Below are 12,918 nucleotides of genomic sequence, written 5' to 3' on the forward strand. Positions count from 1 at the left end.
GGACACCTCTAAGCTGCAGTTTTCCATCTTCACAATGGGGTGGTCCTACCCACCCCAGAGGTTCTGCGTGAGGGTTGAGTGAGATGATACAGTAAAGAACCTAGCGGTGGCAAGTCCGGAATGAATGGGAATTGTTCTCTTCAGCAGTTTTCCTCTCTGCAGTAGTCCTGTCAGTCAGGTGCTGTCCCCTGTTTGACAGGTGAGGAAACGGAGCTCAGGGAGGTCGCGTAACTCCCTCAGCTGCGTGGCCCATTTTTGATCGACAGTACTCGTGATGGGATAGAATTGACTCTTGTATTTAGGGTTAAGAGGTTGCTAAGTTTTTTTTGGTCATCCAAGCTGCCTTTGATAATTCCCTTCAAAAGAATGGTGTGGTTGCATCTGTCAGCAGGTTGCAGATGTGCGTGGGATAATGGATCCTTCGGCAAAGTGGGGAAAGTTGAGCTTAATAAATAGCGACATACAACTAAATGCAAGTAGAGAGTTGTTAAAATTGAATTTAGGTTATAAAAGAACTCAAAATATATTTCAGGTCACTGAAATTATTAACTGAGCCCATGTTGACTTGTACTGCAGAAACACACAAACAGTTGACCCTTGAACAACACAGGTTGGAATCCTCCACTTAATGGGCAGTTTTTTTTCAATAAATACTGTAAATGTATTTTCTATTCCTTATGATTTTCTTAAAATGTTTTCTTTTCTCTAGCTTAATGCAGTATATAGTAGATATGATCACAAAGAGTATGTGTTCATCAGCTTTTATGTTATCAGTAAGGCTGTTAGTAGTTAAGATTTTGGACAGTCAAAGTTACGTGAGGGTTTTTGATTGCGTGGGGGTGGGGACCCCTAACCCTCGTGGTGTTGAAGGATCAGCAGTGCACAGGAATCAAACCCATATTTTGAAGAGAGAATCCTGAATGTTACATATGTTAGAGAATGTGTAGTTACAATTTTCTGTTTGTAGCTGTAATAAGCCCCCTCCAGTTTTCACTCTAAAAGGGAAAGTTGGGCTGAATGGAAGTTGCTTGCCTGTTGAAGGGATTCCGGACCATTTAGCATTAGCAGGGGGTGCTCGGGCTCCCCTGGCCGTGGTGTGGGGGGACACCTAACAGGTCCTTTCTTACAGAGACTTGTGGCTTGGGAAGCCCCCCCCCACCCCAGCCTCTCTGCCGCTCCGGGCTCTCTGCGCGCGTTCCTAGCATCAGGCCGAGCTCATCGTGTAAGTGCTTACCTGCTGGTCCAGCCCCCCCCCCCCCCCCCCCCAGCCCTTCGAGTCGTTTGAGCCGAGGGGCTCCCTTAGCCGTCTCTCCGGCTCCAGCATGACGCCGGGATGGGATGAATGCTTCTTAAGTGTAAGAAGTACCTTGGACGCCTCCATTGTAATTGGGGTGCAGCCTCTTGTCATTTGCCTGTTAATTGTGTAGTCGAGCCAACCTAGTACTTCAGTAAGTAATTGTGTTGCTAGAAATGACTTAAGTCAGCCTGGTAATAATTTTGCTGATGCAGAATTTCATTTCTAGCCTTTTAAAGTTTGAAATAATTATGCTGAATTTGATAAGAAAAGCAGCCAGATTTTGCTCACATAGTTTGGTATTTATTTTGTGTATTCTGCGTATTGTATAATTTTAAAAGGATGATATGATAGGTCAGTTCTTAACACAGAGCCATTGACAGGACAATATGGCTGTGTACTGGAGTAAGCAAAACTAAGGTCTAAGTGAGGCCCTTTTATGAGAAAACCTTCAGGTAGTTCCAGGTTGCCCAGTTCTTCTCTGGAAGTGAACAAGCACTGCATGGAAACGTGCTGGACGATAGTGCTGGGCTGTTTCCTTTCACCTGTTGAACACGTTCTGGGCCCGCAAGCGTACTAAAGTGTCCCATGACCTGAGCAGTGAAAAGTGAGTGTTCAATGGTGGTGAGGGGCGGAGCCGGAGCTCTGCAGGGACTCTGTCGTTCGGAGGCACTCCGGGGCCCCACGAGGGGTGAAGCCAGTGCAGTGCCGAGCAGCCAGCTCTCCTTGTCCTGGACACTCGCCCATCCTCAGCCTGTGGCTCACCTGAGCCGGGCCGCTCGTTGATTTCATTTCAGGTGCTGGTCCCCCGACTTGTGCTGCGTATTGCCATTGTCCTAGTAGGTGGAGACTGCACCCCCTCACTCGGTTCTTTTGTTTCATTTTTTAAAGATGTGTAAGACTTCTTTACAATTCTGAGTGACTCTGTGGTTTTTCCAAAAGTGTCTCTGTCTGTTTCCCAGTGTGGATGAAATCACTCACTCAAAAGCAGTGTGGTATTCTGGACTGATTTTTAGGAGTCTGAGTCTTAGTGGTAGCTCTCCAGAGAAGTCACAGAAAGATGTTACATAAAACTTGGGTGTGTGTTGTCTGTGCAAAGTGCTCCCTGACTGATGAGAATGTTGTGAAGGCTCCTGTGGATATTATGAGGAGAAGTTAAATAAAATTCTTTTAGCTGCTTTGAGCTCCAGAAGCACGGACACCAGTTCTAAGGGGCCCTCCCATGGATGACTCATACCTTCCATATGGTATTATCTTCCTAATACACATGTCTTTAACACACTGAAACGGAACAAATATACAGTGTTTTCACGGTATCTCAGATACTCCAGCAATGATTTATAGAATGCCAGTCCCCTCCTCCACACCTTTTAACTGGAAAATGAAAGAAAGTTCAGTTAATTTTAATATGACTATGATTTTCTTTTTTTAATTTTATTTTAATCATGGTTCAAGTACAGTTTTCTCATTATGATTTTTCTGTACAGAATACACCATCTTCTTACCTGTTTTCTCACAGATGTCATTCCTCACTCAATTTTGTGCTACAAATAATTTTGAAGCAATAACCATGGTCAGCACTAGCTGCCCATTGACTAAGAGAAAAACGGACCTGTGGCTCCGTCCGTGTGCTCTCTCTTCCACCTTCTCAGGTCAAACAGCCGAGCACTGCCGGCAGGGAGGGCCGTGCCAGGCACAGGGGCTCGCGGGTCCCGGCACAGCGCGGCGCAGGGGCCACAGCTGAGTCGGGGGAGGGTGACTGAGAAGTGGTGGGGACCAGGGGCACAGGCTACCCTGGCAGGAAAAGCTTCCTGGGGGAGGTCAACTCAGCAGCAGCTTGCACGTTGAAGGTGGTCCTCTGCATGTGATTTGTCACCTCTGCGCCACCAGACAGAGCAGCCAGCCGCAGCTGGCTCCCGCCTTCATGCAGTCCTCTCTCCCTAGTGTCCCTCCTCTGGCAGCAAGCTGTGCCAGTTCTGGGAGCTCTCATGCCACTCTGATTGAGACAGACCTTTAGGAATGCCATCCAGGGATTCTCCTGAAGATCAGTCCGTGGCGTCACTGAAGGAGCGCTCCCGCCAGTTTCCTTAAGAAGTCCACGTTGGTTCATAAGAGCTGTATTAAGGAGCCACTCTTCCCTAGCAACAGGTCTTGCAATGTGGGGACAGGAGCAAAATAGAAGGGTGTTCTCTCTGTCCGTGAGTTTGCCGTTTAGATTCAATACAAAATACCAAAATGTGAAATCATTGGGAAACATCAGTGTGTGCAGAGATGATGGCAGGAAATGGAATTGTTGGAAGGGGGTGTGCGGAACTTATCCATTAGTGGAGAATGAACGCGTTTATTTGGATTAAGGTGTCATGTGGGTCCACTCAACAAGAAATGGAAAATATGCTATGTTATGATGTGCTAGATGTGTTTTTTTTTGAGGGGGGTGCATTTTTAAGCTTTGCAGGATATTGCACTTGTAATGAGCATGTTGTAGTTGACCAGATAGAATCCAGTGAATCAAAATATTAGAGCTAGAAGGATCCTTGAAATACCTAGGCCAGCTTCATCTGTTTCAGACAGAATCAAGATTCAGAGGGCTAACGCCCAGACTGGAGCTCAGATGTGTCGTCAGCTGAGAATGGTGCCCCCGTCCTGGCCTTGCTCTGCTTACTCCGCCGGGAGGTAGCTTCAGGGTGGGGTCAGCAGTGGGTCAGCAGTGGGGCTGGAGTTGGGCTGTCTGGGGGAGAGCTAAGGGTTTCTCTTCAGTTGGTGGTGGAACGACCTTGGCTGAGGATGGAAGGTGGAGAGTATATGTTTGGAGTGATGCCATTCCCGACCGAGCGCTCTGTATACTGGGCTGAGAGGGGTTGTATGGAGCAGGATGCTGAGAATCCTGCTCTCTTAGCTGCTCGGAGAACTGAAGAGGAACATCTTGAAAATTAATACGGTAGATTAAATGTAAATGATGATGGAAGTACACATCTGGATGGCAAGATTATTATATTTAAAATGGAAATCTTTCACCAAAATAGCCATTATCTGTTTTAATAATTGAATTTCCTTTAGCAGATTTAGCAGAGGTTTAGCAATAGGCAGGTACCTAAAGTTCAAGATCAGCAATCTCCCGCCCCCACTCTGTGCACTTGTTGTTTTCGAAGCCATAACATCTCTGATACCGAGAGCACGTTTAACTTGAATCTGTAGTCTTTGGAGTTGAATGGTAATGTGGAGGTCCCCTAGTTCGAACCCAGGAAACCCCCGGTCATATCCGTTGCTTCCAGGCACCCAGGCAGGTGGCTGCCAGGCCTCCGCCTAAACCCTGTCCATGCTCCAGGCAGCTTTTGGAGATGATGACCCTTCTGCTGGCAGACAGCACCCCTGGTTAGAAAGTTCTCTTTCACGGTGAGCGTAGGGCTTCTTATAATTCGTGCTAATGTCTCCTGTTTCTGTCCCAAGATTTTATTTTTGTTTTCTCAGAACACTTTTCATAGTTTATTTTAGACAGTCAGAAGTCTTAGACTAGAAATTTCTAATGTAAACAATAGGATCATCAAATCATTGTGCCCTGATTTATTTAAGGAGGAAAATGCACCGGACAAGGGATGACAGTACCCGGTCCCTGGCTCCTGCTCTGCCTCTTGCCAGTTGGGCGCTTTGGGCCAGTTGTCCTTTCCAAGTCTGCTTCCTTTTCTGTAAAGTGAGGATGGTCGTGCCTCCTCCGGGTACCAGGCCATGGGGTCCCTTTGGGAATTGGATCCTCTGGTAGTCTATCCATTTCTTCACAGGTGTAAGAGGTTAGCTTCCTTGTTTTAAAATGGGACATTTTAAAAAAATTTATTGATTGATTTTAGAGAGAGAGAGAGGAAGAGGACAGAGGAGAGAGAAAGGGAGGGGTAAAGAGAAAAGGGGGGAGAGAGAGGGAAACAACTACTTGTTGTTCTATTTATTTGTTCATTTGTTGGTTGCTTCTTGTATGTGCCTTGACTGGAGCTCGAACCTGCAGCCTTGGCATATTGGGATGGTGCTCTGACCAACTGAGCTACCTGGCCAGGGCAGAATGGGACATTTTGAATTAGAAATATGATGGCTTAGTAGGGCCTTCGGTAACAAAAGACAGTGATATAAAAACAGATGATGCTTTCTGGCAGGTCTTGAAACCCCATGAATATGGGTGGTTGACAATTTAGTTTGTGCTTTTTGTATTTAGTATAGAAACAGGAAAGAGATTTTAAGAAATTCAAGAATAAAGAAAATATATAAGTTATATTGAGGAGGCTAAACATATTTGTTGGCTTAAATTAACACCATATACCTCTTGATCTGAGCTGGTATTCCTGCTACAAATTAAAATTAAATCTAAATGCAAGGGGGAAATATCATTTGCTAATAATTTATGGGGTTAATTTTTTTTTTATTCAGAACACTTTATTTTCTCTTTTGAGGTTACCCGATTCTACTCTTTTGGTACTTCAAGTAACTTGCTTTATTTGCAGCTGTATTGGCACCTAAGTGTTCTTGTTTGCGGAGAATCCTTTCCTACAATTAGAAATAACCCTCCCTGATCCCAGAGCCCTTCAACAGTGGGCAGGCCGAAGTGGCTGTTAGCATGGCGTCCCAGCCCAGAGCGGTCCTGGGGGAGCACAGAGCTGGGAGGGGGGCAGGCTGGGAGAGAAACGTGACGTCCATGCCGGGAAGCTGACCAGGTGAGAAAACCACACACAAATGGAAGTGCTCATGCTGCCATCAAAGAGCAGGCACAGCGCCTTTTTTCGTTTCCTTTCCCTTTTAAAAACCAAACAGTAAGTCCATTTTCTAAAATTACTACCTCATTTTTTAAAGTAGGTTTTAATGATTATGCTGTTACAGTTGTACCAGTTTTCCCTTTGCCACCCCCCCCCCCTTACCCGGTACTCACCTTCCCTCCAGCGATTCCCTACCCCTTTAGTTCATGTCCGTGGGTCGTACGTGTAAGTTCTTTGGCCTGTCTAATGCCATTATTATTTTTAATCTCCCCTTATTTTATACCTACCAATTATGCTTCTTTATTTTTAGAGAGAGGGGAAGGGAAGGAGAAAGAGAGGGAGAGAAACATCAATGTGTGGTTGCCTCTTACATACCCCACCTGGGGACCTGGCCTGCAACGCAGGCATGTGCCTTGACTGGGAATCAAATCTGCGACTCTTTGCTTCGCAGGCTGGCACTCAATCAATCCACTGTGCAACACCAGCCAGGGCCTCAGTTATGCTTCTGAATCCCTGCACCTTTTGCCCCCTCCTCCCCCTCGCTCCTCCCAGCTGATAACACTCCAAATGATCTCCATATCTGTGATTCTTTTTGTGTTCTTAGCTTGTTTGCTCAGTTTGTTTTTTTTTTAGATTCATTTGTTAATACTTGTGAGTTGTTGTCATTTTAATGTTCACAGTTTTAATCTTTAAGAAAAATGAGACCCTTTAACTTTTCATATAATAAGGGCTTGGTAATGATGAACTCTTCCTTTAATTTGACCTTATCTGGGAAACACTTTATCTGCCCTTCCATTCTAAATGATAGCTTTGCTGAATAGAGTCATTTTGGATGTAGGTCCTTGCCTTTCATGACTTCCAATACTTCTTTCCAGCCCCTTCTTGCCTGTAAGGTCTCTTTTGAGAATTCAGTTGACAGTCTGATGGGAACTCCTTTGTAGGTAACTCTCTGCCTTTCTCTGGATGCTTCTGCAGATCCTGCCCCCCAACACACACACACACACACACACACACACACACACACACACCGCCCCCCGCATGGGCCTGAGGGCAGGGAGGGAAGCCTGCTTGGCGGGCCTGGACTCAGGCGGGACATGGTGTCAAAGGGGGGTGCAGAGCGCTGGGAGGGAGCAGCCTTAGGGGAAGGTAGGTCAGAGGGCTCCTGGGGACTTGCTTAGCTGTGTCCTCTGCTAGGTGTCCAGGGAGAGGTTTTAGATGGAGTTGGAATCAGTTCACTTGAAGATAAATTCAGGGTGGGGAAAGGCAGTAGGGGCGCGGGGCAATACAAATGTTAAGAGAACGAGTGAGTTATGGTAGGTTCGGACACTGACTTCTGTGCAGTGGTGAAAGTACACGAGTTAGAGCCACGCTTGTCAGCAGCGTGACTTTCACCACAGAATGCTGAGTTAAAGGCTACACAGAGTGTTCTGAAGCTTAAAAACAGGCAGAAATGGTCATCTTTAAGCTGGGTCATAGGTACATCGAAGGTTATTATCCCATTTGTTTTTTTCTTGGTGTATGTTAACATTTTTCTATAATACTTAAAATTTAAAAAGAACAAAAGCATGGAGCAAGAATCCATAATATATGGTATATGGGTCTAAAAGTGCATTTGGATTTATGGCATGAAATGCCGGAACAGCGTTTCCTCTCAGAGGAGGGGACTGAGGTGTAGGAGGAGCACACGAGGCTCCTGATAATCCTGCTGGTATTTTCGTAAGCTGAGTGAGGAGAGTGCTTTGGGGTGAATTTTTTCTTTAAACTTTTATCTATATCATGAATATTACCAAAAACATTTTTTTAAAGTTTCTTTTTAAGTTTGAAAAGATGTTCACCTTTTCTCAACTCTACTTTTTAAGTCCATAAAATGGGGGGTTATATCAATGGTGACACCTTGTTCTAAGACATTTGTGAAGATAACACAAGTGAAATGTACGTGAAAATGACTTGCTGACCATTAATTACTGTTGCTAAAAGAAACTGTCCGAAGTCCCTGTCAAAGACGTTTGCAAAGCTGGAATATGTCCAGTGTGGGAGGGTCAGAAAACACAGAAAATTCTAATAAAAATCGCAGTAACCCACCACCACTATTGCTACTATTAAGTTTCTTTCTTTTTACTATGGTTTTTGTTTTCTCTCAGAATGAGAACTTGTTGATACAGGTGTTTTTCAGAACATTTGTGCATTGTCGAAGTCTGACGACAAAAATACATACTTATTAAGAAAAAGTGAGGTGACTTCTCCGATCGTTACACCAGGTGCTCCTTGAGGGCAGAGCATCTGGTCCACCTGCACGTGTCACCGTGAGGAGAAGCAGGTGGTGCTGAGTGATCGATGGCCATGGCCAGTGTGGTTGATTTGGTCACGGAGATAAGTGTCCCAAAGAGGAGCAGGGGACTGGGTCTCTAGCTTGTGCCCTGACTCATCTTGAACCTGTTACGTGACCCTCAGCGAAGCCTTCACTACCACGTGCCAAGGGCCAGAGAGGTGTTCCGGGCCAAAGGTGGCAGGCAGTGTATGGGGGTGTTGGTTTTTAAGGTACAGCGTCAGGCGGGTGGGAAGTGCAAGGGACAGAATGCGGGTCAGGAGAGAAGGACTGTCTGTCCGATCATTTATCAGAAGGAGACACTGTAGGTGCAGGTCCCGTGCTGAACCAGACTTGGGCTCTGGGAGTCCTGGCTCACGGGTAAATCCAGAACTCTCACCAACTGAGCAGATGCTGTGCGCCCGCCACTGGTCTAGGGTCCTGTCCCGCACTCCCCACAGCTGCGGAAGGGCGCGCTGCCGGTCCCCAGCCCTGGCCGGCCCGGAGAGGGGCGCCGAGTAGGTCCACGGGAGCCACGCCGCATCCCGGGACCTTCCTGCTGGTGCGCTGGGTCGGAAACCACTGCTCCCCGTGAACTTCTCCCCGCCTCTGGCTTAAGGTGCTCTTGGTTCTTCGTTTAAATGACCTAATGTATCCAAAAATACACTGGCTCTCATTTTGTTTTTCTTGGACAATCGAACTTACTACTGTTTCACTTAGTAAATTACAGAGTAGGAAAACCAAGTGGTAATAATCGTTTACAGGGATTTACTACTTGAACAGTTTGTATTTAACATTCGTTCGAATGACATTCTTTTCTGGTTGAGGGAAATATTTCTGAATATTGGTAATACTGGCCGTTCACTGAGGTGGTTTCCCATGTATTTCCGTACAATATAAATGATACTCACATTTATCTACACCATCTGAAGGGTTCTTTCCCAAAACGATGAACGTCCTTGAGCTGGGTTAGCTGACACAGCTTTGTTCTTCCTGAACACAGTGTGAGGTGTCAGAAATGATGCGACTTATTTAGGGCATTAGCTCACAGCCCAGACAGGCTTTCAGCAGACCTGCCCTATGTTTTTAGTGTAGATTTCTCCACGTTTAATAGTCCTCAATATTTATTTGTAACAATACCTGTAAAAGGATAGATATCTTACATTAGAGAAAGCAACAGGCTGGCATTTTTTTTTAAAAACAATCAAAGACCTAGGTCAAAACTTAGCTCGTCCTCTGTCTTTTTAGTAGACGACGACGATGCCTTTCGGCTGACAGCCTAAGCATTTCCGAGCCCGGTGCAACCCGGAGCCCCACTGTCCTTTAAAAGGGAAGGAGTGTTCTGCCTTAGGGTGCCTGGGCACCCTGCATTCTGCCACATCATTTGGGCGCCCGAGAGCCCCGCTGGCCTGCTATTTGGTGACTCCTCAGCACTCTGGCATGTCGTGACGTCGCCAAGTAGACGGGAAGGGTCCGAAGAACAGGAAAGAGGCTGCCGGGAGATGGAGCGGGCAGCCACAAACTGTGGGGGAGGAAGGAAATGAGAATACTAACCCGGGGAAACGACATTAGCAGCTTGACTTTATTTTTAAACCCAGAATTGTTGGAAAGATTTTTTTCCCCTAATGTAGGGGGACTGCCCACTTATTTCGTTTTACTCATTAGAACTCACAGCGAAGCAGTGTGCTTGGGGACTGCGTTTCCATTTAAAGCTGCATCTCAGCTGGTCAGGAATTACCAAAGGATGCACTGAGCCTGTGAACTTTTGGTTTACCCTGCAGCTACCCCTGTGTTCTCATAAGACCAAGAAGTCTCTGGTGTTAGAAATAACTTTCAAATAGTTCTTACCTCTGCTCTTTCATGTTTGTCATGCTGTGATTGTGCGGGCTGTTTTCATGAAGAAGAGGGCTTTGATGATTCACGTGAACGAAATATGCAACCCCACCTAGATGTTAAAGCAGCAGGGCAAAGTATGGAGAAGGTGACTGGCCTCTGTGCGCTCAGATACGACGCCTTTCCGCCGAGGACTGTTTTCTAAGGAAGGTCATGGTAGATGAGTGGTCGCTGTGTTAAGAAGGTTCAGAACTGACAGGAAGAAGTGCCACGTTATTTGTCATATCCCACCCTATGGCAATTGTCCTGGAGGCCGTTGGTGATTGTGGGCGTGCATGCTGGGCCCGTGGCTCTGGGGACCGAGTGGTAGCCGCACGCACTTGTGTGGATCGCACGGCCTGGTCTTCGCTGGGTCCGAGAGAACTTTATAATGAAGATGACACACCCACTGCATTTAAAGGCTTTTGTTGCTGTGCTGGTTTTACCATTTTTAAAAATTAAATCAGTTATTTAGAGGATTTTAAAAACTAGACTTAGAAAAGTGAATGTGGATTTGTGGCCCCGCTACCCGCCTGTGTCGGGGGCCCTCCTGGGAGTGTTCACGACTCCCACCGCAGGTGAGCACGAGATCGTGTCCGTTTGGTGGACCGAGCTCTTCAAGGACAGTGTGTCTGAGCGCCTAGCGCTCTGTAACAGGCAGGCCGGCAGTGTTCGCTGTTGTTAGAAAGACGTTAACAGTTGAAAATAACATGCTGGAAGTAATAGTTCTTAACGTTTTATAGTGCAAAGGTACTACTGAGTCGGGATCATAACTTCTAAGTATGTGTTGCCCTGGCGCCATATATTCAAGTCGCCGCGTGTCGGTGTTCAGTGATGATCGCGACTCTGTCCCTTTCCTCACGCGGCACAGCTCCGCGGGGAGGGGGCGTGCAGCCACAGTTACCACCCCCTCGGGGGTGGCGTGGGGGTGAGCACTTCGTGTGCAGAGCTGGGACCGAGCGAGGCGGCACCCTCGGCAGAGCGGCGGCTGCACGGGGGTGCCGGCAGGTGTCGGTGTCCGCCGCTGCGGAGGTTGCCTTTGGCGTGGGAGCCGTGGGCTAGGTTAGATTTGACCGGTGGCTGCCGTGTCTCAGAATTGCAACCTCACAGCTCTCTGGCTTCTGCAGAAGTTTACAGAACAGCTACAGTATTCTTACATTTTCAGTGGGTAAGCATTCCCTCTCAGAAAATTTGAGGGTTTTATTATGCATCTTACAACTAATACCCATACCACCGAGTGTGGCGGACCAAGGCTGGGGACCACTCCTAGCACTCTGGTGCCTTGAAAACACAAACGTGAAGACCTGAAATCATGGTGCTCGTGGCACAACTTTGAGAAATGGCTGGATTCTGTGTTGGTCTGTGTTTTGGACATACATGGGCGTGAGGAGGGGTCTGGTCATTGTGGGTCCTTGACAGTCTGTCTCTGTGCAGTTGACCCTGGAACAACACAGGTTTGAATAGTGTGGGTCCACTTGTAGGCGGGTTTTTTTCCAATAAATACCCGTATGTAGTCAGCCCTCAGTATCTCCCAGGTTTTGCATCCATGTGTCCCACCAACCACAGATACAGATGGCCGATTGTATGCATTGATCTGTGCCATTTTACATGGGAACCTTGGGCATCCGTGGATTTTGGCACTTACAGCAGCCCAGGAATAGTTTGGGGGAAGTCAGAAGGTATGGGTGGATTTTTGACTGCGCGTGGGGTCGGTGCTCCTAGCCCCCTCATTGTTCAAGGGCCAGCTGTGTAAGTTAGAATGGGAGACCGTTGACAGAGTGCCACATGTTCACGACAGTTTTTAGTTTATTGGGCACAAAGCCCTGGGAGGAGATGGGGTTCAGAGGTTTCTTAGAAATGTTAGGCGTGCTCTTGCTGCTTAATGGCAGTCCGAGTTTGACAGACATGTGTCTGTGTATGTCCACGTATCTGTGGGTGCTCTGGCTCCCAGCTGGACTTCTCCCGAGAGCAGGACTGGGTCTTCTCCAGTTTCTGTTGGTCACAGGACAAACCTAAGTGTGAGTTCAGTGTTGACTGAAGGACATACGTCATTCAGCGTGATCACCAGTGTGGGCCAGTCAGGTGACAGTCAGGGAACGCGCACAGCAGTGAACTTGGGGGGTTGGCTGTGTGGCTCCTGCACTCCCTGCGGAGTCCTGTGCCCTCGGGGGTGTGCCTGGGCCCTCTGGGGGGCTGTTGTCAGGCGTTCACCCAACCCGCAGACCACCTACCAGAGGGCCTGCCTTTTAGATGAGGGAGTGGTGGTTAAGAAAGATGAAAGTTATTTGTCCAGATTCAGAATTTTTCAATTTTAAAAATTAAATTTTTATACTCTAGCGTTTTGAAACTTGTCATTTCTTCCTATTTCCTCTGCGGTAAATTCTACACACTTAGGTTGTGCATGCTTTCCAAATGGGCCATGTTTTAGATGGTGAAGTGTCTGAAAATAACGGCCTAGAAAAGATAAGGAGAATTTCACATTGGAAGGAAAATGAAATTAAATAGGCCTCATCCCTTCTTCTTCCTGTACTAAATAGCCAATACTCTGACTCAAGTGAAATACACGATAGAATTTGTGAATCCTTGTGACTGTGCCATCACACGGGACCGGCAGATGAGAGACCCTTGCACCTGAGAGAGGCAAGGCCGGGCTCAGCCCACTGCGCGGCCTCTGGTTTTACGGTGATGGGCACCCTCCTGCTGCCCTTCACCTT

General features: G+C 47.1%; 1 protein-coding gene across 2 annotated transcripts in view; it reads left to right on the plus strand.

Annotated features, from left to right (window-relative positions):
• TULP4 (TUB like protein 4) overlaps nt 1-12,918 on the plus strand; it is a 179,338-nt gene that overhangs the window by 108,087 nt on the left and 58,333 nt on the right. The gene's annotated exons all lie outside the window — the stretch shown is intronic.

This window comes from Phyllostomus discolor, chromosome 4, assembly GCF_004126475.2.
Source record: "Phyllostomus discolor isolate MPI-MPIP mPhyDis1 chromosome 4, mPhyDis1.pri.v3, whole genome shotgun sequence".
NCBI lineage: Eukaryota > Metazoa > Chordata > Mammalia > Chiroptera > Phyllostomidae > Phyllostomus > Phyllostomus discolor.